Source organism: Sturnus vulgaris, chromosome 4, assembly GCF_052056855.1.
Source record: "Sturnus vulgaris isolate bStuVul1 chromosome 4, bStuVul1.hap1, whole genome shotgun sequence".
NCBI lineage: Eukaryota > Metazoa > Chordata > Aves > Passeriformes > Sturnidae > Sturnus > Sturnus vulgaris.
The window spans coordinates 24717029-24742174 of record NC_142246.1 but is presented as its reverse complement, the minus strand read 5'-3'; the positions used below and the strand labels follow the sequence as shown (position 1 = coordinate 24742174).

Sequence of the window (25146 nt, the reverse complement as noted above, 5' to 3'; positions counted from 1 at the left end):
TTCAGAGTGGTAAACTGTAATTTCATTTTGAAACTTGACTATCGAAATCTGAGGTCTGATTTTTTTTTTTTGTTTGTGTAACTACGGCTGGTAAATTGCACATTAATTCAGCTTTCACAGTTATTTACACCTTGGGTAAAGATCTAATCATGCTGTTCTTAGACAAAACCTGTAATAAAATAACTTTCTAGTTTTTCAATTTTAACAAAACCTATAAGAGATTTCAATAAAAATTGCAATAGAATATAAAGAATAAATCGAATAAAAGTTTCCTACTTCTACTTGAATTTGTTGAATGGAATTATCCTTTGTTTGAAAACAAAAATGGGATGCAAAATACACCACAGCTCTCCCCAAGGATATGCTTTTGACCAGTGCCTTTTCATTTTCAGTTGTATGTCAGAGTCTGCCTCAGGGTTTGAGTAACAATGACTTAAAGGAGTTTGCAAGGTGAAAAGAAGATTCTTTCCCTTATTGAACCTAATGGGAAATTTTTGCTACAGTTAGAAAATTTTATAAAAACATCTTTCCTTCCCTAAAGTTCTAATTGTTTCTGTCCACAACACAAACCTGGCTGAAAGACATAATTATGCAGTAAGGCACCACTGTGTAGCTTTATATTCTGTACAATGGTATTTTTAAATGTAGTTCAAACTAATATCAGAGTTATTTTTATTCAAATGTCTTCCTTTGGTGTGTCACACTATTATAAGTAACATTAATATTCAAACATAATATGTTATATATAATTCTACTACAGGGATAAATCATTATAAAGACTGAGTTTTTAAAAAGGGTTGCCTCTTGTCCTGCTCTGTGCAACCATGAGTGCATTTTCATGTACATGGCTGTACAGTGGCACACATATCCTCGCATGTGTTCACAGCGCTTCCAGTCAGGGAAAATTATCTTTACATTGCAGTTGGGGAAATTGAGCTAAAAAGCACTGACATAATAAATATGGAGCAACAGAATTTAATTTTGAATGCCTTCTAACCTTTGTTACATTCATATTGACAACAAACAAAACAAAAAGAAAATAACCCCCCAAAACCACCAGGAACTGTCTACATCCAAATAGGACTGACTGTAGACACTGTTGGCCTCCATGGGAAACAAAAGCAGGAATTTTAATAGGATACTGCTAGACTTGTGCTCAAAACTAAAGGTAGTTTTGGGCTGCAGTTTCGTCTGGCTTGATTTTGAAAATAATTTGGAGAGAAAGGAAAAATTTATTTAAGTTTGGGAACTGTCATGGAGCTCACATGTGGCTGCTGACTGATCTGAGGAAGATAATAATTTGTAGTCATGGTACATCATTAGGAATGACAGTGAGTCAGTGACAGTGAGTGGCCACTTCACGTTTGAGGCAGAATTGTTACACCTCCCAGAAAGCACAATTTAGCATTCTTTTTTTTTTTTTTTTTTCATAAAATAAATACAAGCAAATGGTACATTGCTAGGAACAAGCCAGTTCAGAGCTTAGGATTTTTAAACTCATAGAACTGAGTGATAAAAGCAAGTAAGCAAGTTAAAGGAAGCAGAAAATGCTGCTGATAATTTGGGCCATGTAGACTTGATAAAATTAATAAAGTTGAAATAATCTGAAAGCCTTTAGATTCTGAGCAGGAGCTTTATTTTCCCCATGAGAAGCCATTATTTCCTTTAAATGTAATTAATCTTATCAGGCCACTTTTGGTTGCAGCTCAGTTACACCACTAACGTTAACTTGTGAACATCGGGAACAATTATTCCTTCTTCTTGGCTGATCAGTGAGTAGCACAAACTGAAGGGAGGTGTTACTAAAGACACCAAGCAGTATTGATTATATACTCTACCTACAGTTCCAGAAGCATGTGGGAGGACTTCATTGCCATAATGCTCTACTGCAATAATCAAACAGAATTTAGATTTAATTGTTGGCAAGGGAATTAGCTGGAAAATTTTGAACTTACTAGGCTGTAAGAAGGCTATTAGTAATCTAAAGTGAAATCTTGGTATTATTTTAATTAAAATTAATCCAAGGTACTCCTTTATCTTAGATCATGTACATTGTTCTGAATATCTGCCTCTCCCACACTCCTCCCTTTACAAAAAGGCAATGATAAAGCTAGAAAAAGTTCAGAGAGGAGCAAAAAATTTCAGAGAATGATCAGATATATGGAATACTTTTCTACAAGGCATAAGTTGGAAAAGTAGGACCCCTTGCTTAGAAAAGAAATAGTGTAAAAAACTAGGTAGTGACCTGTAAAAACTTACACATCATGGCAAAGATGCAGCTCAAAATTTCTTCTGGTAAAAGAGCAAGGAGCCAGATGAAACTGTGGAGATTCTTATGCAAAAGGAACCAAAGGAAGTGATTCTGTCCATGATGGGTAGGTGAGCTACAGAGCTCCATGGCATGACATGCAGTGACTGTTGAAAATTTACATGAGTGCAAAAAGCCGTTAGGCAAATCAATGAAATCCAAAAAGACTATAAAATTCAAGCATATGTATTTTCACAAAGTACCTGAGCTGAAAATATTGGAGTCTGCAAGAGAGTTCTGGCAAAGCATTGCTGTCTACTTGGTTGGTCCTAGTATTTTCCCCTGACATCTGCTCTTGACCATCATGTTGGATAAGAAATATTAAGCAGAGGGACTTTGCTTGGATGCAGACAGTCATTGCAATTTCAAAATATTAATCCTGTTGCGAGAAGCCTTTTTGGGATTAGAAAATTATAAAAAATACTACAATCAAAGAATATCCTAAGTTTAAAGGTCCCAAAAGGATCATCAAAGTCCAACTCATGGTCCTGCACAGGATGTGGCCATAAATTACATCATATGCCTGAGAGAATTGTCCAAACTCTTCTTGCATTCAGACAGGTTTGGTGCTTTGACCACTTCCCTGAGGAGCCTTTCCAGTGCCCAACATCCTCTGGGACAAGAACCTTCTCCTAATATCCAACCCAAAACTCCCCTGACACAAATTCAGGTCAATCCCTCAGGTCCTGTCACTGAGAGAGAGATGAGTGTCTGCCCCTCCTCTTCCCCTCATGAGGACACTGCAATGACATCTCACCCCAGTGTCCTCTACAGGATGAACAGGCCAAGTGACCTCAGCTGCACCTCAGCTTCCCCTCAAGGCTTTCACCACCTTTGTTGCCCTCCTTTGCATGCCCCCCAATAGTTCAATGTCTTTCTTGCATTGTGGCACCCAAAACTGCACACAATATTCAGGGTGAGGCTCCCCCAGAGCATCACAGAGCAGGTCAATCCCCTCCCTTGCCTGGCTGGTGATGCTGTGCCTGATGCACCCCAGGACAGGGCTGGCCTTTCTGGCTGCCAGGGCACTGCTGGCTCATGTCCAACTTGCCATGGACCAGGACTCCCAGGTCCCTTCCTGAGACTAGGAAAAACAAAGCTCTGAGAACACTGCCTCAGTATTCCTATAAGGTTGCCAAGTTGCTATGTGCTTCATTGTCTGCCTACAGAGACACCTGCACTTCTGCAAGAAAAGGGGAAAATAGGTCATCAGACTTGAAATGCCAATCCAACAGCTCTTCTAAGTTAATAATTACAATCGAGGAGCAATTATTGATAATTTAATACTTCAGGTAAATTATAGGACTGTGAACTGAATTATCACACAATATATTTGCTTTATTAGTAATGAGGAGCATGTTTAAATCAAATGTTTAAGGCTTCAATATGGCATTGTTTTCTGAGACATCTCATCTTAGGACATCACTGGAAAAAGAATTGGTGAGGGAAATTGTCCATTCATTATTACTGAAGAATCAAAACCTCCATTTCATATATCCACCTCTACCATATGCTCTCTTTGAAACTTTAAAAGACAGAATTTCTTTTCAGAATGTTCTCTGACTCAGAGAGTGCCTGCTAGGTCACACAAGCAGCCTGGGGAGCATGCTGAAAGAACTGTGGGGTTTTTTTCCCCCTTGAAAACTTCACAGCACTCCAGAACATAAAGCATGATTCATTCTTCACTTTGCAAATTTTAATTAGACAGACCCTTGCTATCTAATGATGAGTTTTACCTTTCCTGCTACAATTCATCCTTGCTGATGCCTTGCATTCATGGAAATCTCATTATAACCCTTCTAGTTTCACATCTGGTTAACTACCATGGTGTAAACCCCAGCTAGGCACCACAGCTGCTCCCCACACCCTCCTTCCCTGGTGGAATGGGGAGTAGAATTAGAAAGAATGTACAAATTATAGGTTAAGAACAGTTTAATAATTGAGATTAAAAAAATAAAATAAAAATAACAGCAACAATTATAATATAAAGGGAGACAACACCAAAAAAGGGATAAGTAAAGTCCAAGACAGACAAGCCACACACAATACAATCCCCCAGCACCTGGAAGTGGACACCAGGTCCCTCCCCAAGCAGTGACTGATCAGTAGCTCCTAGTCATTGTTCACAGTTTATGTCTATGCTGAGCATGACATTCTTTGGCATAAAATATCTCTTTGGCTAGTTTGGCTCCTCTGTCCTGTCCATATTCACTCACAGCTCCTTGTCCACCTGCTCAGTGTCAGAACATGGGAAACTGGAAAGTCCTTGACTTAGAGTAAGCACTATGTAGCAACAACAAAAGCATAAATAAGTGTGTCATCATTGATTTCATACTAAATCCAAAACATAGCCCTGTACCAGCTACTAGAACAAAAACTAACTATATTCCAGGTGAAACCAGGACATTAACTCAAAGCAAAAAGCAAAAAATTCATCTTTGGATGTGATTCTAAATTCTGAAAACTTGGACAAATTTAGGAGCAATGTAATTTCAAATGAGAGCATGCAGATCAACATCTCACTGCCACAAAAAATCTCCTCTTGAGGATGTGGAGTTGATTTCAGAAATGAAGATTTTGGCATTAAGAAGAAGCTATTAATTTCAGGCTGACCACAATAAATTGTTTCAGAATGAGAATATATTACTTCTGGAAATAGGGAGTACTTTGTATTTATTTTATGCAAGGCCTGAATGAATGCTTGTCCCTTCCTGAAGACACAACACCAAAAGAAAAAAGAAATTAAAGCTGTCTAAAAGCAAGAAACTCACTGTTTTTTTTTTTTTTTTTTTTTTTTTTTTTTTTTTTTGCCAAGGATTTGTGACTGATTACAAGTGATACCTTGTTTCCATTCTCTTGCAGCCTAGAATGCCTTCCAGGATGAAGCAAATATGTGCAAGAAGAAAGGCAGCGTGCATCATGTGCCAATCATTCTGGCTGACACAGCAACTTTATGGGAACTTCTAACAGTGCATTTTCCATTATAGGTTTCTGAAAAGGCAGAGGAAAAATATCCAAGCATTGTGCAAATGAGAGCACTGGGGACATCTGTGATTCCAGTTCTCTGTGAGTTTTGTGTCCATTTCTACTCCCAAGTAACTGCCTAACTAACCTGATGTAAATAAATTTTTCACCCATTAAAATGTTGGTGTAATATTGAAAGGTTGGCACTTCAGAGACCATATCTATCTTTTTTTCACTCAACAATCTCCTGATTTATACTTTTCTACTCCCGCTCCTTTCATAATTAACAAATATATGTTTATATTTTAGGTAATTATCTCCTGGGGAAAGAAAGAGGTGTTAATATTTAGAGACATTTAGGCAAAGTGAAAAAAAAAAAGGTTCTGATAATCTAGAATAAGGAGAAAATGTACCTGTCATGCATTGCTACTGGGTACTTTTGAGTACCTGCAAACCACAAATAATACTGAAAGTTTTACCTAGCAAACTTAGAGTGCCTATATACATAAAGATATCTTTCTGTAGCAGTTGCTGGAATGGGTGGAAAGTATATTGGTTTTACATTCCAAATGATAATATTTATTGGAATTTTCAGTACTTCTTGTGGATCAGTTGTAAGTAAAATATTTAGATTTGTTATTTTAGGGTGTTAAATTTTTAATACAATGTATCAGTTGCCAAAGATTTTATACTATTTTAGTGGTGATTGAACATTACTTGAGATAATAATCTCTAATTTTGAGGCAGACTTGAAGTAAATATTTCTGTAATGGTTCATTTTGTATGGACTACTAAAAAGGAGGAAGCACAGTTGTGCTTTTTTAAAGTAGAAACATTGTTGCAGTCTCATCTAACATAACTTTAATAATGTTGCTATGGTAATGATTTAAGGATTGCATTTGCTTTTATCTTGCACATTCTAATTCAGAATTCAGCAGGGATATCTCTAAGCTTATGAAGTTTTCTAAAGATGAGACCTGGATCTATAAGTTTGAATTAAAGCACTCACCAAAAACAACTATAATGGGTTGGTTACCTTGTTTTCTTCTACTTTCTCTTTCTTTCATCTCTTTAGAGAATTCATGAAAAGTTTTACACTGTACTAGGCTTGTAAGGCTAGTATGCTTAGAGTTATCAACTAAGAAATCTGTAACATATAAATTAGCCTGAATAGCAGCTATATAGTTCAAAGAAAATTCTCTATTTAGATCAAAAGTCTTATACATAATGAATTAGAATTACATTCAGTTTCCTTAGCATGGAAAGCAATGTTAAAAGAGTGTTAAAAATGGACTACTGGAATTTATTGATTTTTCTAATTCATCTGATTATACAATAATTTCTTTCTAATAAATATTGCTAAAGTTAAATAGTAATTCAAATAAGATATAGTGATCTTTAATCTAAGATATAAAACTCACTGCACAAACTTTGAAATGTTCTGATAAAATTTGTCAAACACTCTTCACACATTTGGAGAATAAAAAAATCCAAAATCACATCTACAGCTGGCAGTACTCACCCCTGAGATACAGCACGAATCACAAGCCTGCAGCGAGGCACTGAGCACAACCCTCTGGGAGCTGCCCCTCAGCTATTGCTCAATTCCCTGCACTGTCCACTCATTCAGCCTGCACTTCCTAAGGTTCCTAATGAGTATGTTGTGGGAAACAGCATCAAAAGCCTTGCTGAAATCAACGTTAATATTCTCCTCATCTATCAGGCAGTCATTCCAGGATATTGCATAGGTCAAAAATATTTTCCCTTGCTGAATCCATGTTGACTACTCCTGATAACCTTCCTTTCCTCCACATGGTCAATGACATCCAGAATGAGCAGCTGTTCCACCCCTTTACCAGGGATTGAGGTGAGGCTGACTGTCCTGTAGTTTCCTGGATCCTCCTTTCTGCCCTTTTGAAGACTGAAGTGACACTGGCTTTCCTACAGTTCTCAGACACCTTTGCAGTTTTCCATGACCTTTCAAACATGATGGAGAGTGGCTTACCACTCATGCATGTGTTCCACCAGCACCCATGGATTTGCCGTTATCAAGTTTGCCTAATTGATCTCTAGCCCTATCCTACTCTATAAAGGGAAACTCTTCCTTCCTCCAGAGCTTCCTGGTCTCCTGGGGCATCGATTCTTGTGGTCCAGACTTAATGGTAAAGGCTCAGACTAGAAAGGTATTCAGTAACCACCTTCTCTGTGTCCATCATTACCAGGACACCAACCTCATTCAGCAGTGAGCTGACATTTTCTCTGGTGTTCCCTTTCTTACTGATACAGTTGAGTAAGTTCTTCTGGTTGTCCTTGTCATCCCTTGCCAGCTTTCATTCCAAATGGATCTTAGCCTTCTTTGTCACATCCCTGCATACTCTGACAACATTCCTGTATTTCTTCAAAGTGGACTATCCCCTTTTCCACATTCTGTACACTTTCTTCTTCTGTTGGAATTTTGCCAGAAGCTTCTTGCTCAACTATGCAGGTTTCCTGACCCCTGATGTCTTACTTACAGATATATAGAGATACTGAGCTTTTAGGGAGTGAAGCCTTAATATTAACTACCTCTCTTCCAGAGACCTAACCTAAAGTGGAATTTCTCCAAGTAGGCCCATTAAGAAAACAAAGTTAGCTCTACTGAAGTCTGGGGTTGTAATCCTACTTACTGCCTTCCTTCTTGCATGCAGGATCCTGAACACCACCATAAAATGATCACTGTGACCAAGACTGCCTCCAACTTTTACATCCACAATCAGTCCTTATTTGTTAGTACAAGGTCCATATTAAGTTCAGATGACCAGTAAAAATGTCTTACAAAATGCAGGATTGCCTAGTGTAAATACTTGTCATGAACTACTGCCTCCATGGCTAGCACTAGAGAAAAACAGGAACCTTCAAAGTTTTCTCAGAAAGTAAACTTTGAGATTTTTCTCACTTTGAGTATTTCTACTGATTCATTTTGAGTATCTGCTGCTTTTTCTATGCTGGCCAAGATCAAGACTTTATGCCTCAGTATGACAAGTATGACAAATATGACAAGAAAGTGGTGGTTCTTGGAAGCTAAAGGTATGAATATAAATTTTAGAGGTATCCAGGTGGCTTAAAGTTTGCGTTCACAGACAGTTAATCCACATAAAAAGAGGGAAATAATTTATAGCACCACTTTCTTTCTGGGCAGTTTCTAAATTACATCAGAAAAGCACTTGTAGATTGGACTTGCAAAGGTTAGCTTTAGGCTAGCAAGGTTAATTTCCCAAGGCTTCTCTAAACTCAGAGAAAGAAGATAACTTAATCTAGAGTGTGATTCAGCATAAGACCCCTCATCACAAAATGACATTTTTCAGTCTTGGAGTTAGAATGAAGAAATTATTGTGGTGTAATCATAATGCACTAATTGGGCCATGAACAAAACTATTTAAAAATCTATGTTTTATTTTTCATCCAAACAAACAAATTTTTATTTAAAACTATCTTTTGAAATTCAAGTTGACATATTTTTCACTGATTATGCCAGAGATTTTGTACGTTGTTTTGTTGAGAAGCTCTGACAGGCAATACTCAACTTTCTCCTTTACTATTGGGATTATTTGTAAAATGCAGTTGCTCCAGTTTCCACTCCTCACTTCTTATAGGAAGAATGTACTATTCTTATTATACCAAGTTCAATCATTACTTTGTCACTGTGAGAGACTGGAATGTTGATGATCACCATTTGCAAAAGCAGCAGGTGCTTTGCTGGGAATGAGCACAGTAACAGCCCAGGTGCAGAGGGTGGGAGCACCAGACGGTGACCATGGCAAAGCAAGCTTTGTTTAGCAAGAAGCTGGGGTTTGAGACAGATAAGGGAAGAGGCCAGAGGAAGCAGATCCTGTGAGGTGGATTAATACTTTTTGTCATGCTGATGTCCTTCCTTACACAAGTGGCTCAGTTGCAAGTCTTGCCCCGCCCTGCACTATCAGCTGGGGAAGGTGTTGGAACATTCACATTATTCACCCTTCTGCTGGGGCATAACTGGTTCAGCTACCCTGACATGAGAGGTAGCTGTAGCTATCACATTGTAGATGCACCATATACCATCAAAGACCCCCTGAAGCGTGCCCAAAATAAATTCTGGGAGAACTGCCCATAATCGACACAGCCAGTAATGCAAAAGACAGTGTAAAACTTCCCCCCAGGGGAGGTACTTGTGTGCTTTCACATAGCCTGAGCATGTATTAATCCATTGAAATTTGTGTTTCACAGGCTTTCCCCATGGCCAGTGGATCAAAACAGCAACCACAACTTTTGACCAACAGACATCAATATTGCAACAATCAAGTCTTGTCACTGGATACCTGGGTGGTGATATCTTTCTACTCTTATCCTTTCTTTCTATTTTTATCTTTTCCTTATATATTTTCTTAAGCAGGCTTTTATATTATTATATTACTAAAAATAATAATAACCATAATGGCTACATACCTCCTTTCCATTGCAACCAAATTGTTCTAAAATTAATCATACATGTGTATATATTTATAAACACTGACCATTTACTGTTGTTTCATTCTAATCTGCTCCAAGGAAACTATTTGCAAGAACCTGATTCACTCTGGCCTTCAGGTGCACTTCTGTAATTGTCGGAAATAAACAGATAAAAAGAAACATAGATATAATCCTGTAAAAAGGAGATACAGTTACCTATCACATCTGTAAAAGCAGAAATCTTACTGCTTGGAAACACACAGATGAATAAATGACTAGGGATAATTACATTGCCAGCAGCTGAATTTATCGTGACCTTTGTCAGCCAAAATGTCGTTCATGTCTCAAATGGCATAGTCAATTAAATCAGTTATAAAATATGTAGCAACAGTTAAAATGCTTAATTTTCAACATTTTGTGTTAGGTACATTGTTAAAAATCAATGTTTCTATCCCATGAAGTTCTCTAGAAGAACAGGTGCCATCTATTATTAATTCTGCAATGAAAGTTTTTTTTCTTCCTCTGAAATTGGCTATCCATCCAGTTCTATAGTGAACAATCAGTAGCATGATCAGCACAAAAAATATTTTGAAACCTTAACGTATTCGGCCCTTTCTGACAGCATAAATGAGGGCAGTTAGAATTAGAGATAATAATAAGAAAAATGGTAGCAAAACCACCACTCACAAATCCCTTCTTCTCAAATGAAGCTTATCTTGAGAAATAAGCCCAGAACATCTTGTATCCCAAGTAAGGCCAAGCTGGATGACAATTATTAATTTGATAAACCATAAAGAAATAACCAAGACACATCTTTATTATCTACCATCTGTATGAGAAAGCTACAGCTGTGTGATTAGAGGTTATAACAACAAATATCTGTGGACATTTGACATTAAGAGACACTTAACAAACACTTGACAGCTTATTAAAGCTGCTTTGCTAAGACGGATAAAGGCAAAGGCATTCATAATTAAAGCAACTGTTGTCCTTAATTATCCTCTAGCTGTCTGTGTGCTAGATGTCCTGAGGGACAAGAATCTGGAGATGGGTCATGTCAGACAGGCACATTACTCAGAATAACACATACGTTCTATAATTCATTGTTGCCTGACTTTGTACAAACTAAAGGATATTCCAGTTTGGGCTAACTCTAGAAGTGAGGTATGTAGGGACAACTTTTGCTTTAGTTGCAGCAATGTAACCTGCAGGTCAGTAAAAAATGAGCTTCTCCCATCACTGTCAAGTTATATGGTGATTTCTACATCCAAAGCAGTGGTAAGCTCCCTGAGCAGAAAGAATAACTTTATTTTCTGGAGTGGATCTGATCTGCTTGTCAAGCACAAGAGCATTACAGACTGATGACATTTGAAATACAAATGGGGGCAAGGTTTGTGTCTCTTCTTGGGTCAAATTAACCCACATCACTCTCCCCCAAAGACCTAGTGAATGCCCTCTAAGCATGCTCTGCTAATCTCCCCAGTTTGAGATACACAGAGACTTAGAATACCTAAATCTAGAAGGATCAGGAGATTGTTATACAGCTGATCTCCAGCTATCCCTTTCTTGTGCCCATTAATTGGTTTGGCTACTGTTTGACTTCCAGAAAGGCAGTCTTAATGGGAAATAATCAAGACAGAAAGAGAAAATCTATCACTTCCTCTGATATTTTTTTTTCCATTCATTAATCAATATTAAAACTCTGTGTGTTTTCATAATGGATTTGTCTGGTTTTAGCTTCCAGACATTGGGTTTTGCATTTCTTTCTCTTATAGCTCACCAAGTGCCTTAACAGAGATTTTCTCTGTAGGACATTGTGAAACCACTCACATTAACTGTCATTAACTTTCTTTTGCATAAACTGTAGTGATTGAATTCTTTCTATCTCCCTCAGGATGACATTTTCTTTAGCCTTTGAATACTTTTCTGCACCCATTGTGATTTCTCGGTAATGTTTTTGTGTAGTGTGAACCCCTATTGCTACTCATTATGCTTGTGTTGGTCTTTTCATTACTTAAGGAGAAGTGAAAATCACTTTGCTGCTGTCGCTTTGTAATCCCAGTTATATATCTTCTTTCAAATTATTTTAAAGATGTATTTAAAGCATATGTTTCTCACATTTTTCAGTACATATGCAGTATTTAATTCTCTTTATATGTTGTTTTGTCGGCAGCTGAAAAAACTACATTCAGTGTGATTGAATCTTGTTGATAACTGTGGGAATATTGCCCTGTCCTTTTACTTGGTCCCTACTACTGTTTGTGATGTGACCACCCTTTGTGTTACCTGCACAGCTTATATGTATTAACTGTTTTGTTAATTCACTGAGTATACTTCAAATGCAGTTGAATACCTTTGAGTTGTGCTCTTCTGCCTCACTTTTAATTAATATTTCTCCACAGCTGTCAGGTACACTTTTCCTAACCATCTATGTTCTCTCACAATGCTGTGGTGCACTAACATTTTAGTTGAAACATTGAACAATAGGGTTCATATTTAAACAAGATGAAGCATTCACAGCAGACAAAATAATTTGTTTGGAAGGGTTTGTGTTTTCAGGTCTTCTCAGTCTTTCCTTTTTCCCCAGTGGTACAAACTCTCTGAGCCACCCCTTTCTTCCTCTATTTCTTCCTGTATCTCTTTTGGCTGATCCTGGCAGAAAAACTCACATAGGTACCAGGTTAATGATGGTAAGAGCCATTCCACCTCTGTTAGACACAAGTGCTCTTCCCATTCTGTTAGTCTGACTAATTTTTTAAATATCAAAGATGTAAAGAAAATAGTTCCTCCTTTCCTTTAGTAAGTTTGCACTAATTGTGCTTGCTTTCCTGTAGGACCAGATGAAAGAAGGTGGGACCTCTGCTTTTCTTTGTCCCTAGGCAGACCCCAACATGCTTCTGTCCTCTTCATGAACTTTAAGGCTGCTTCTCTTTCACATTACAATATTTTCTCTAGCTTCCTAATTTTCTCCTTCCACAACACTTTCATCATCTTCCTTCTTCCAGCGTCTTCCATTTCCCCTTTTTTTGTTCCCTTACATCTCTCAGTAGTCTAGACATAAATGCTTCCTTCAGCAGGATTTGCAGAAGATGTTCCTCCCTGGGTCCATACATTTACTGTTCCTCACAATGAGTCCTTCTTGATTTCTCATCTAGGAAAGGAAAAAACTAAAATCCCTGCAATGAGTCTCCCATAAACCTCTACTAATAAATCAGAATTTCCTTTTGGTGAGGTTGAGGAGATGGGAGATGGCCCTGCAGGTGAGAGAAATCTGTGACCACTGCATTCAGCAGGTAATTATTACCAAGCTCAAAGTCACTTTATTGCTTTTTCTTACCCATATGAGATTAATTAGTTTATGACAGTGATCTAGAAAGGCACCCACAGAAGAACGTATTTTTCTTATCTGCAGGCTGCTGAAATAGATGATTTCTAATATGTCTCCTTTGTTCTCTCTCTCCTTTCTTCACTGCTAATACCTCCAGCTAATTCTTTTCTTCTTTCACCTCGGGAAGGCTAGAGTGGGAAAAATGGAGGGAACACACTGTTCAGTAAACTCTGGATGAGAAAATGAAGAACACATTAAAGAGTTTTCTGGGTCTGCACTTTTTTGGCCCCATTTCCTTCTGAAATTTCCGTTACTTGAGGCAGTCAGTGACTTCCTAAATTCACCACAAAATTTGATTTGGATCTTGGTTAAACTGAGCTAAAAACGAATTGCACTTCATGGTATTAAATGAGGGGAAACCTTGGGTGACTGACATCAGAATTAGACTTCTATACTGTACAACTTCTGATTTCCTGGTAACTGGTTAGAAGAACTTCCTCTGAATTTCTGTAATTCTGGGAAAATCTTCAGTTGCTACTGAAAAGCAATTTTTTTTTAAATTTTACTTTGTGTGTTTGATGTGATGACTATTTTGACAATATTATATTTCATGTGGGTTCTTTGTGACCTTATGCCAGGATACTATGAACCTACTTAACTTTAATTGAATTAAAAAACATATAATTCAAAATACTGTTGTGGAAATAAAGTTTCTTTTTTATTTTGTATTATTTTTCAATCTATAAGATTACAAGGTCCTTTTCTGGAGAAAATGCAGATTCCCAGTACCAGGCAGGAGCAACATCAGTAATTTTGCTATTTGAATGTGTAACACATTTAAACTGATTTCCAGTTGCCTGTATTTGAATAACTTGGGCTCATGTGCAAAAATTAAGTTAAAGCCAATATTGTGTTCTACAGAACAGCATGATTAAAAGCAATATATATATTGAAAAATATTAGGCTTAATATGAAACACAGGTTTCATTCCTGTGCTTTTTTTCAAAGTTAAGACCTTGACATCTCAGATGTGCCACCAAACCTTAGATGTGCCTTTCCATATCTTTCTCCTCAACAGATTTTATTTTGGTATCTGAGAATATTTCTGTTCACTTTCAGAACTACTCCATTTTGACACCAATGGCATTATTCTAAGACCAGTAGTATTTCTTTAAGTAGTAAGTGACATGTTTTTTTCTTGCTGGAAAAAAGCCAAGAAGAGAGTTTGCAATGTGGTTTTTCTTCTGAATTACACTTTAGATAAGTGCCTAGAATATTATTAAATTTTCTGTGAAGTATAGATTTTCCTTCAAATGTTGAGTTCAGTTATTATGAACTCATTTATGATTTGATTTAATATGTCTAGCACTAAAAAAGTAAAAACTCATACAATATGAAAGAAAATAATTTTAATCTGAAGCTTTGCTTTAAGAAAATCAATATTTAGAAAACTCTCTGTCCCTTTCTTAAAAAAAGAAATATTCTGATACTGCATTTGAGATACTATTGGGAATAATATGTTCCAGACAATTTAAGACATTAAAGAAAACCAGGTTAAAATCAGTATTATACCATTGATGAAAAATTCAGCTCTGCATCATCATTGTAATAAAACTCTCAGTGAATAATTCTTAAAGCCAGTCCATATTTGGCCTTTGGTCTGGAGCCAATATTGAAAATATATCGTAGAAGGTTTTTTTGTTTGTTTTTGTTGCTGTTTTTTGTTTAGTTGGTTGATTTTTTGTGATTTTGGTGTTTTTTTTGGTTTTTTTTTTTTTTTTTTTTTTTTTTTTTTTTTGTTTTTTGGTTTTTTTTTTTTTTTTTTTTTTGTCAAAGACTGGCTGAATTTGATTAAAGTACTTTTTTTCCTTAGATTGAGATAGTAAGTCAAGTATCTGAGAACTCTTGTATACCTCTGATAGAAATCTCTTCTGATTTTTTCTACTTTGTCACAGTTAATTTTAGGTGATGTATTTATGATCACAATATGTCTCTTCATTTCTGAGCTGTAATTTTTCATTTTATGAATGCATTCGTGTCCCAAATTTCATACTCAGCAAGATCAGATTATCAGTTATGAGATTACTGCATTAAAGGTACCTGCTTTCAGAACCTGAAAATCTCCATCCTTCAAATTTATCTTTAATTTTTAAAAATTTAGACAATTCTATTTGGACTCACTTGATATTCAAAGTAATTTCTAATAACTGGAAAAACTTTTAATGTTCTTTAATTACAAAGTGCTAGCCATACAGCCTGCCCATTCTGTTCTAGCAGAACCAAAATATTTTCTGTAATTTTGAAAGTCTTCTGATGACTGAGAGAAGTTATTGTGTAATAGAAGATCCAGTTTTCAAGAGCAAATTTTGACTTATATGCAATGTACTTTGCTGTCTTAAGCAGATCGTTACTTGGACAATCATCTAGAAGCAAAGCAATTCTCCTTTGGCATTGAATTGTGAATAGAACAACCTGCTCACCTCATTTGCAACCAATGACATTCTGCCAAATTTCAACCCATTAATTTTTAACACACCTCCTAATAAAATTACTATGTGGCTACTTTTAAAGTAATCAAACAGTCACAGCAAGTAATATTATTACTTATTCAGCTGTACTTAAAATATGCTGGAAATATTTTAATACTTTATGTAGTAGGACAACAGCAATTATGGGAGTTAGTTTCTTAATAATTTTTGGATTTTTTCACTGATAGGGTAAGTGCCATTTCAAAATAAACAGCTAAAATAACAGTACTTCCAAATGTAAAGAGGAAAAATATCTGTCCTGTGCCTAAGGAGAACTGAGTTACCATTAACACACAAGGTTTGAATTTTCTGAGCTCTGCAACAGCCCACTGAGGTATAGGAGAAAAAGCTTGAGATCCATGCAACAGGCCTAGTTTCTGATGAAAATGTCACTGAAATTACCATTTTTCCATTAAAAAGTTCAGATTCAATAAACAACTGTAATGGTATCAAAACTGTACAGAGTCAATGACACTTCTAGGGCTGTGGATTCATAAGCAGTCTGGAATTCTCTTTAATTTAAACTACAAAGAGTGATACTTCAGATAAGGCAGTATAGTAACTTGCCATGTACAAATGCTGTTCAGGGGAAATACTAAAGATGAATAAACCAATGGCTTTTTTCCTGGCTAAGGCCCTTCCCTCAGACGAGAGGAGGCCAGGCTGAATCTCTTCTATTTAGCTGTCCATACAAGAGGCATGGTTTCAACAGGAAAAAATCTTCACACTTTAGTATCTTCATTAGTATTTCCATATCTCTATCTTAATTGTAAAGAAATTTTTGAAAAGTTTTGTATTAAGAAAAATCTTCCAACTAAGCCTACTGCTGGTTTCTACCAGAAAATGTTGTGCTCATAAAATAAATCTTCTCCTAATAAGAAGCAGGGGATTCTCCACAAATCACTACTACCATCAATACTTTTTTTTTTTAATTAAAAGCTGTATTCTGGCTCATCAGTTGCTAGTGCTATTTGACTTTATGTTTGACAGAGAAAGTTTTCCAATGATCATCATACTTTATTTGCTACATAGGGAATTGCTCTACACAAGACCATGACTCCCAGCAGCAGTATATTTTGTTGAGTAATTTTAATTGTGCTAAACAGAATTTTCTCCAGTGCTCTCTGCTCAGACTTCTGGCATCAGGGTAGAACCAGGGCCATTTTTTTTTTAACGGGCTCAATAACATAATGAGATTCATGGCCAGTGTTGCCATATGTCCTATGGAAGCTAGACTGTGATTCACTGCAATACCTACAAAAATGTCAAAGCAATTTTCTGGAGCTCACTTGCTTTTTCCCAGAAGACTGAGAACCTGTTCTATATAGATTCTTTGCATCACTTCACAAATCTGAAAATTTTCCACTGGTGTATTTTTTCTCCATGACTAACATCTGTTTCATATCATTTCTTCCATCTCTCCTCTCCTCTCCTCTCCTCTCCTCTCCTCTCCTCTCCTCTCCTCTCCTCTCCTCTCCTCTCCTCTCCTCTCCTCTCCTCTCCTCTGTGGACTGTTTCTGGGAGGCTGACTTTTATAACTGTTAGTGTAAAGTATTCTTTTTCATGTTTCTACATTTTTGGAGGCAAGGATAAAATTATCTTTGTATTTAAGATTAAAAAATGGTGGTATGTTTTTATTTGATATAGGTGATTTTCTACAGTGTTAGAAAGTATACTGAGGAAGGACTCTCCATGTTTATAGATGGACTGTATTGTTTCAATTTACCTGACAACTCATGACTGTTGGTTATCTCCTAACTTTAAACAATCTTGGAGTTGTAAGTCATCCTTTAGATGTCATGGGCTCAGACATTGAATACTCTGATTTGTATTTTTTATTTTGTTGGTGAATTGATTTGTTGCATGTGAATTATGTCAACTATATGGCAAGTATGAAATTTCAAGGGAAAAAAGGGTGTATAATTCACCCAAAGTTTATGCTCTCATTTAAACACTAGTGTTGGCTCCTGAAGCACATTTAGCACTTTCCTTAATTCTGCCAGCGCTATAGTCAGTTCCAAAGTGCTGTCTACTCAGTGTAAGCAGAATTAGCAAAGTGTTGATAACTTTCTTGGGAAACAAAAATAAAAAATCACAAATAGAAGTTTATTTTGCTCTTACATCTCATCTTGCAAATCCTGCCATCTCTAAGTTACATGTGAATTGCCTTAAGTGATGTTCAGTGAGATCCAAGACAGGAATGGGAAATGCAATGTTCAAGTAAGGATAAAAAAAAGGAAAAGCATCATTGTTCATGTCATTTCTGTTTATTGACTCTTGCTTTCATTTGCGCCATGAAACTCGAGCAAAACTTATGGAGAAATCTACTCTGTTAAAGTATTAACATTGTAAGTTTCTGTTCTTTATTTCAATTGAGATCACATATTGGAATTTTAAAAAGTTTTTTAACACTGCTTGACTGTAAGTTTCAGAATGAACTGTATTCTTAGATGATTTATTGAAGAATGCTACAGACAGCACAATTAAACAAATTTTCTTAAGATTCATGTCCTAGCCTACTTGGACAAAGGCAAACTATCTTTAGGATCAATCATTCAAAGTAACGTAACTGTGAATGTCTCTCTGCAAGTCCAAGATATTCAAAACAGTCTCAGTGAAACCAAGGAATCAACTTTCTCAAAAAATATGTTGCTGTGCTAAATCATATGGCAGATGATTTATCTCCAAGACACTACCCAGAGTAATCAAAAAGAAATAATCAAGTCTAAATGGAGCTGAAACGCTAGAAACTCAAGCATACTTTATAAGGCCATCATAAATTAGTGAAACTCTTTCTCAGAGGCAGTCTGAGGAAACCAAATTCTAAATCTGTTTGGAATCACTCCACTAATTAAAATACATTACAACTTTAATACCTAAGTCCCCTTTCTTCCTAATGGTAGATTCATAAGGAATTTATGAAGGGTCTCTCAGATTAAAATCACTACAACTGTATAAAGTCTTTGCTTCAGCTCTTGCTTCTTTTATCTCTGTTTTCTATAAAGCAGTTTTGCAGAGCCAGAATTAGGTTAAACCCCATTAATGACGATGTATCTAGAGCAGTTAACCAGTTGGAATGAGTTCAGTGTTGGAACACTCTGTATTTTACAATTGTTAAGAGCTGGCATGCAAGGATTTATTCTCCGTGGAACTGAGATTCTCTTGGCAGCTTGCCCAGGTGCTCCAGCACCTCACTGCAGAAAGAAGACATCTCAGCTTTGCATGGATGTTTCCTGTACATTGTGGGCAGGAACACACTGCCCAGAATGGCATTGTATGAATATGTATTATTTCTGATGTTTTTTTAAATACATTTCTAGGGCTAGCTAACCTATCACATTCCTTGGAGAGAAATGCTTTTCTCTTATTCAGTTATCTTGAAATCACTCTTATTTCAAACTGCCTTCAGGGTAATATGCATCACAAAATTATTAAGATTGCAATAGCAGAATAGACAGACTTGCTACAAACATTTATAAAAGTCAGAGGTGATGGAATCAAAATTCTTGCTCCTTTATCCATGTGACTTCACAAAGTCTTTTCTACTTCCATTTCATTAGGAATTCTTTCTTTCTGCAGGCCTTAGATCTCTGATTATGTCTGATAAGGAACTTCTCGAAGTAGGGTGACCCTAAATTTAAAAAAACCCCAACTTTGCATAACAAGATCAATTCTTGAAATGTATTCAGGTAAGTTTAATCTTTCTCCATGAAATTTTTTAATTTCTTTTTTATTTGCAAGACAGTTTTGTCATTCCTCTCAATTAGTGTCAGTTCTTATCCTCATAGGCTTCAGTATTTTTCTAAAGCCAGATATGATTTCCTGTGTGTGACTGATGATTTAACAGCCTTTTGTGTCTCAGATAGGATCAATTCCATTCTTTGATAACTCAAGATGTATATTTCAGTGTGAAGTGTCTTTTCTGCTGGATCTTATATTTTAGCAATCTGTACTTTAATGAAAATACTTGACACAGAAATCTAAATAGGTGAATGGATGTTGCTCATTAATTGATTTTAATTAAAAAACAGGCATTATGGTAGGTAGCCTGTCCTGAATGGCTTGAGGTGATTAATCTGGTACATTTTCTTCTAAAGCTACTATAACAGGCCTTTAATCTTTTTGTGCTATTCCCTCTTTCCTGACTAGTACTGTGTTTCTGAAAAGAACATCTGGAATTCTGCAGAAAAAGTCCTAAAAAAGAGATACCTGAAGATCTGGAAAAATGCACTATTTTGGGGGGAAGGAACTCTTTCTGTGAGCAAGGGCTTTGTCTAAGGGTTCTGTCTTCCTTTGTACTTCTCTGTGAGCAGATTCTGCACTGAGTTTTAAGAGTCTGAACACCAAGATCATAGTGAAAGAAGCACTGATACCACACTATTAGCTCAGTTGGTACAGTCTGGAGAATAATTTTCCTTATCCTTGTCTTCATTTGTGGAAACAGATGCAAAGTCATAGAAACCCACCCACAAGATATTATTTGGAGATGGATACACAATTGTTGATCAAGCTAATTTTAAATAATCCAGCAAAGACAGCCTCATTTGTTCACAACTGAGTGAATTTAAGGGTGGGTCCAGTATTCACATATTCACCAGGATAAGGCTCTCACACACTGTAACTGGATACTTACAAATCAAGAGTGAATATATGAATATACTTGACAAAGTGTTTGATGTCTTGACTGGTATTTTGAATTTTCTCTTTTCCTCATTTCTCATGCATGACTGATTTTGAATTTTGATTTTATACATTGTTGGTTAGATTGTTTGGGTTTTTTTCATGAGATTCATTTCCTCACTAACTTAAAAAGTTGTCATAGTTAAATTGATTTTTGTTCAGAATTCTCAGATGAGGCCAGGTGCTTGAAAAATAAGCCTCCTGCAAAGAATTTAGTTTAATTAACTGAGGCAGATATGAGAACACTGGGGAGAGAAAGTCCACTGGTTAAACTGGTGCAGACATTAGCCTGCTGGATTTCCAGAAGTCGTCTGTGGTCTGAAGAAGTTTGTGTCCTGATCACAGATGAGTTTGGAAAGAGATACTTGGGTTTTAGTTTGCTGTTTTATGTGGTAAGAAAATAGATTCTGGTTTTAAGATATATTGAAAGCAACTGAGCCAAACTATGGGTAAAAATACCAGTTTGACTTTTCTTGGCACTTGGAGAAGATAGTTTTTAAAATGGTTTACCAATTAAAAGGAAATGGCGTAATTTAAATCAATTTTTAAATCAGTACCAATATGTACCTCTATGTTTGATGTTTCTGTAAAAGTATATCAAGAATTATTTTACATTTTATTAGTTTTATTTCCTAGGGCAGGGAGAAGCAGCTTGAGATTTTTGTACATTTCTATAGAGTCAACCCCTCTGCTTCTATTTCCTTAGTGAATAATTTCTCCTTGGGAAAAATGATCAACTTTCTCTAGTCAGTTTAACTCTATTTTATTCTTTTGCCTAGCATGCTTTGGTATGTGTATTGCCTTGGTACATATGTCTTAAATATTTTTCTGTTTGCTATTCTCTTACTTGGTATTAAATACAGAATATTTCATTCTACTATTTTCTTTTCCACTTTAATCTGTGAACAGACAGCAAGCTGGAATGATTTAAAGTGGACTATGACTTGTGCTGGGATAGCAGCCTAAGGAAAGGAAGCTGCATTCGATGAAAATTCTCTCTCTTACTGATGGAAGCACATCTTATCGGGGCTATCTGGCTATGATTGTTCAAGAGACAGAAACACTAAGTTATGTTTGTGTGACCTGGTCTCTGGAAAATCAGATGAGTAAAGCCCTAGTATTTGTTCTCTTGCCAGGTGTGAGGAGTTGATTTTGGCTGCTCTCTCTTCTGCTCAGCCATCAGCCCTAGCATGGCTGAGATCCTTTTGGCAGGGCAGGGTCTCCATCACTTCTGGTTAAAAGTGGTGTTCCCAACTTCTGAAAGGTTCTACCTTTCAGCTTTGGAAGGAAGGGATTTTTCTTGCTCTGGCAGTGCAATATTACAGTATACTTTTGTCCGATTTACTTACTTGTATAATTTTTTTTTTAAACATATTTGTTGAAGTTTAATAATTTAACACCATACATATGCTTTTCGCAATTCACATCATTATTTTGTATTCTGTTATCAACCGTTTAGTGAATAAACTTGTAAAATATTGTCATGTAATTGATACCTGCATATGCTTTTCATTTTGCAGCTCTTCCATATCTTGATTTGTCAGTAGAGGACTTATTCCCTATGCAGCCACTAAATGCATGTAGCCAAAGTTATTCTTTCCACTTGAAAATACCAAGCTTTGATACAATTACTAGAGCTTGGAGACTTCTTAATTTTCTTCATCACTGCTCTTTATCTCCCACATCATAACCATAATCTGTTTATCTAAGGGCTAATTGGTTTTCATTTTCTCAGCAGCAACATGTGTATGCATTCAACACATATACCATTTTCTACATAAATTGCTTTAGCAATATTGTATATTGCTGGGTTACACCAGTATATTCTCAAATGCTAGATGCCTAGACAAATTGAAACTCTGAGGAAAAAAATATATGCTTTGACTAGACATTCTTTATACTTGGAAACTGAAATTGGTAACTCTGCTGTATTTCATTTACCTCTCTGTGTATTTGTTGCATATTGGATGGCATATGCATTCACACACAGAGATCTACAAACTGAGAGGCACAGCTTTTACCAGCATTAACTTAAAGTTTTAAAGCAGAAGAATCCCAAGGATTAGGACAAAGGATTTTTCTGAATTTGTAGATGAAAACTGAAAAGCAGTGAAACTATTGCTTGTTCAACAGTTCTTTTGCACCACTTCCTTGGGATGCATCCTTGGATCTATGTAGGACAGGAACAGACAAGAGAAGTGGTCTTTACACTGTAGCAAGGATTTGTAGTCGGAACAGAAGAATCAAGAAGGGAGAGAAAAAGGAGCATTCTATATTCTGAGTGTTCTACCAGAATTTGAATTGTCTTAGAGTAAAGACAGGAAATTACAGTTTGAACTTCCTCAAGTGTTTTGGGAATTGCCAGGAAAAGAGTTACTGAGGGTGAGAGGAAATGTCATTGTAGATTGAAAGCTATAACAGTGTGGTGTTTTGCACCACTTAATTAGTGGTTTGTCTGGAGTCTCTTCTGTCTTCACTCAGAACCGGGATTAAAAAACACACGAAGGAAATGGCTTTTCTCATGTTTGGGCTTGGTTGTTTATTAAATCTTATCTAAAGTACAGAAAGTTCAGCAACACTTCTAGCCACCAGCTCAAAGCGAGCAAAATGGAGATGAATGCAGCTAGCTACAAGGTCTCTTAAAGCTAAACAGTCCAATAGAGAAATAACACCTGTATTATTTATACTTTAAACCCAATAGCCAAATTCCCATGACCCTCAGTGTGGCACTAACTGTCCAACCAGAAACTGCTACCTGAAACCACAAAGGAGGAAGGACCGAAAGAGACACTACCCAGAATCCTTCATCTTGTCCCATACCTATTGCTATATTATAAAAACCTCCAATTTAAAACCCTTCACCATGTGAAAGCACACACTTCTGTTTAACTACACACCTGTGGTTTTAACTTCATCACTCAAATTTGGAAGCTTTCTCCAAGGCCTCAGGTCAAAAGCAGTGTTCCCCAGGGGGTCAGTGCCAGAAAGCACAGAAAGCTCAAAAAACCCAGGTTTCTGGGATCCAAGAGAAAACTTTGTCAGAGATAACATCAAATTTGTAGCACAAGAAGGCAATTGTATCAAAACAAGAAAACCTTGATTTAAAAAAAGGGGAAGGAAGAAGAAAAAAAATCTCCTGAAAGATTAGAAAAGAAAGGATTTGTGCTGGTGGTGGAACTTTCTTTTCAGCTGCTGAACTGTATGCTTGTGAAGATGTACTGTCTTCCCCTTGAAATGCACCTTCAAAAAATGATGCACGAGTTTAAATGAGTATTTGTCTCATACACTGAAAGAAAGAGGCAACATGTCCAGCAGCAATGCTATGCTCACAGCAGCACTCAGAAGGTTATAAAAGCATTTTATTTTCATACAATTCCTACAATGAAGCTAATGCTTTCCTGAGGGAAGGACCTTAAGCTGGATGACAGCCTTCTTGGCAGACACTCATAAGACAAAGACTGACCTGGGGTTACTGTGAAATCTCTGAAACTTCCTGGCGACAATATTGTCCAAAGACGTGTGTGCATACATATGTCTTAAGATTTATGTGGAGTTGTATTGTGCCATTTCTCAATATCAAAATGAAATGTATCACTAATGTACTAACAGCCAAAGAAAAAGAAAATAAATTTGCGTGGCAAAGTAGGTAGCAGAATGTGAATTGTCTCCATGGCACTAAAGATTTTAGGCTCAAAAGTCTGATTGATAGTCATATTTTGCAGATTTTATTTCCGGCAAATAATTTTGCTTCTTGCTGTATCTTTATTTTTTTCCAGGTGGTAGCTTTCTTAATACATCTGAAAAGTGAAAATAACTAAAAAAGATGTTTAGATAGAAAAAAACCCCAGTTTTATTAAAGAAAAACAAAACAAAACAAAAAAATCCCTACTATATAAAAAGAAGAATGAGATAATGCAGGACAAAAAGAGGAAAAATTAAATTTTAAAATTAAAAACCTTATTTATTTGCTAATAGAATTAGTTGTGAAAGTGAATTAAAAAAATTTGGTTTAATAAAATGAAATAATCTGCAAAAATGATAACTTAAACCTTTGTCTTGAATTCTGTTCAGCTATAATTGCCAGTGTGAAAAACCAACCAAACAAAAAAAATAAATAGAAGTTTTAGCATGAGTCAAGGTTCTTACACACATTATTCTGTTTCTGGAGTGTTTGTGAATATCATATTATTCCATAATTAAATAGTTATGTCTTTTTAATACTGTATTACATTTCATTATTATTTAATTTTGTTAATTCTTTTGAACTGAATTATTTTTTTCTCCAGTGATCAGTAAAAATATATCAGCATTATTAATGGATTTTATTATTTAAAAAAAAACTTCCCTGTGTTTAACTCTTGTTTACACACAAAAACACTACAGGTTTTACCTGAGCTACAAAAATGAACTTCAAATCCTAATTTTGTAAAGTCGTGGCCTTACCAACTTTAATCATGTTTGTTAAATGATTGCAAAACCTTGTACAGCTCTGTTGGGGGTTGAATGCTTCGCTTTTCTTTCTGTGGAATTTCTCCCATTGTTATGCTAAGTAATTGTGGCTACACCCTAAAACGACAGATAATGTTCTCTCGTAGGGGGGTGGGTGGAGGGGGAGGGGGGGGGGAACCGGAAAAGGAAAGGTGGGATAGGGGGGTCTGGAGCGGGGGACTGGCTCTCGCTTGGCTCCTGGAGTGGGAAGACAACCTGGGCTCTGCTCTGGCATCTTCCCCTGTCATCCCAGCGCTGAGATCCACGCTCCCTGCCTTTGGACATCGCTCTGCTGCTCTCCCAGCTCACCCTACTACCTCCGGACACTCTGCTGAGCACCACGACCGACACCGTGAGGGGGGAGTCACTTTCCCCATCCTCTCTCT

At 36.5% G+C, this 25146-nt stretch overlaps 1 long non-coding RNA gene across 1 annotated transcript; it reads left to right on the top strand.

The window, feature by feature from the left end:
• The first annotated feature begins 3374 nt into the window (after positions 1-3374).
• On the top strand, positions 3375-24844 carry LOC148223910 (uncharacterized). The gene is made up of 3 exons (XR_015803080.1): positions 3375-5374; positions 9515-9610; positions 19172-24844. It is a non-coding gene; the product is annotated as an uncharacterized LOC148223910 (long non-coding RNA).
• The last annotated feature ends 302 nt before the right edge of the window (positions 24845-25146 follow it).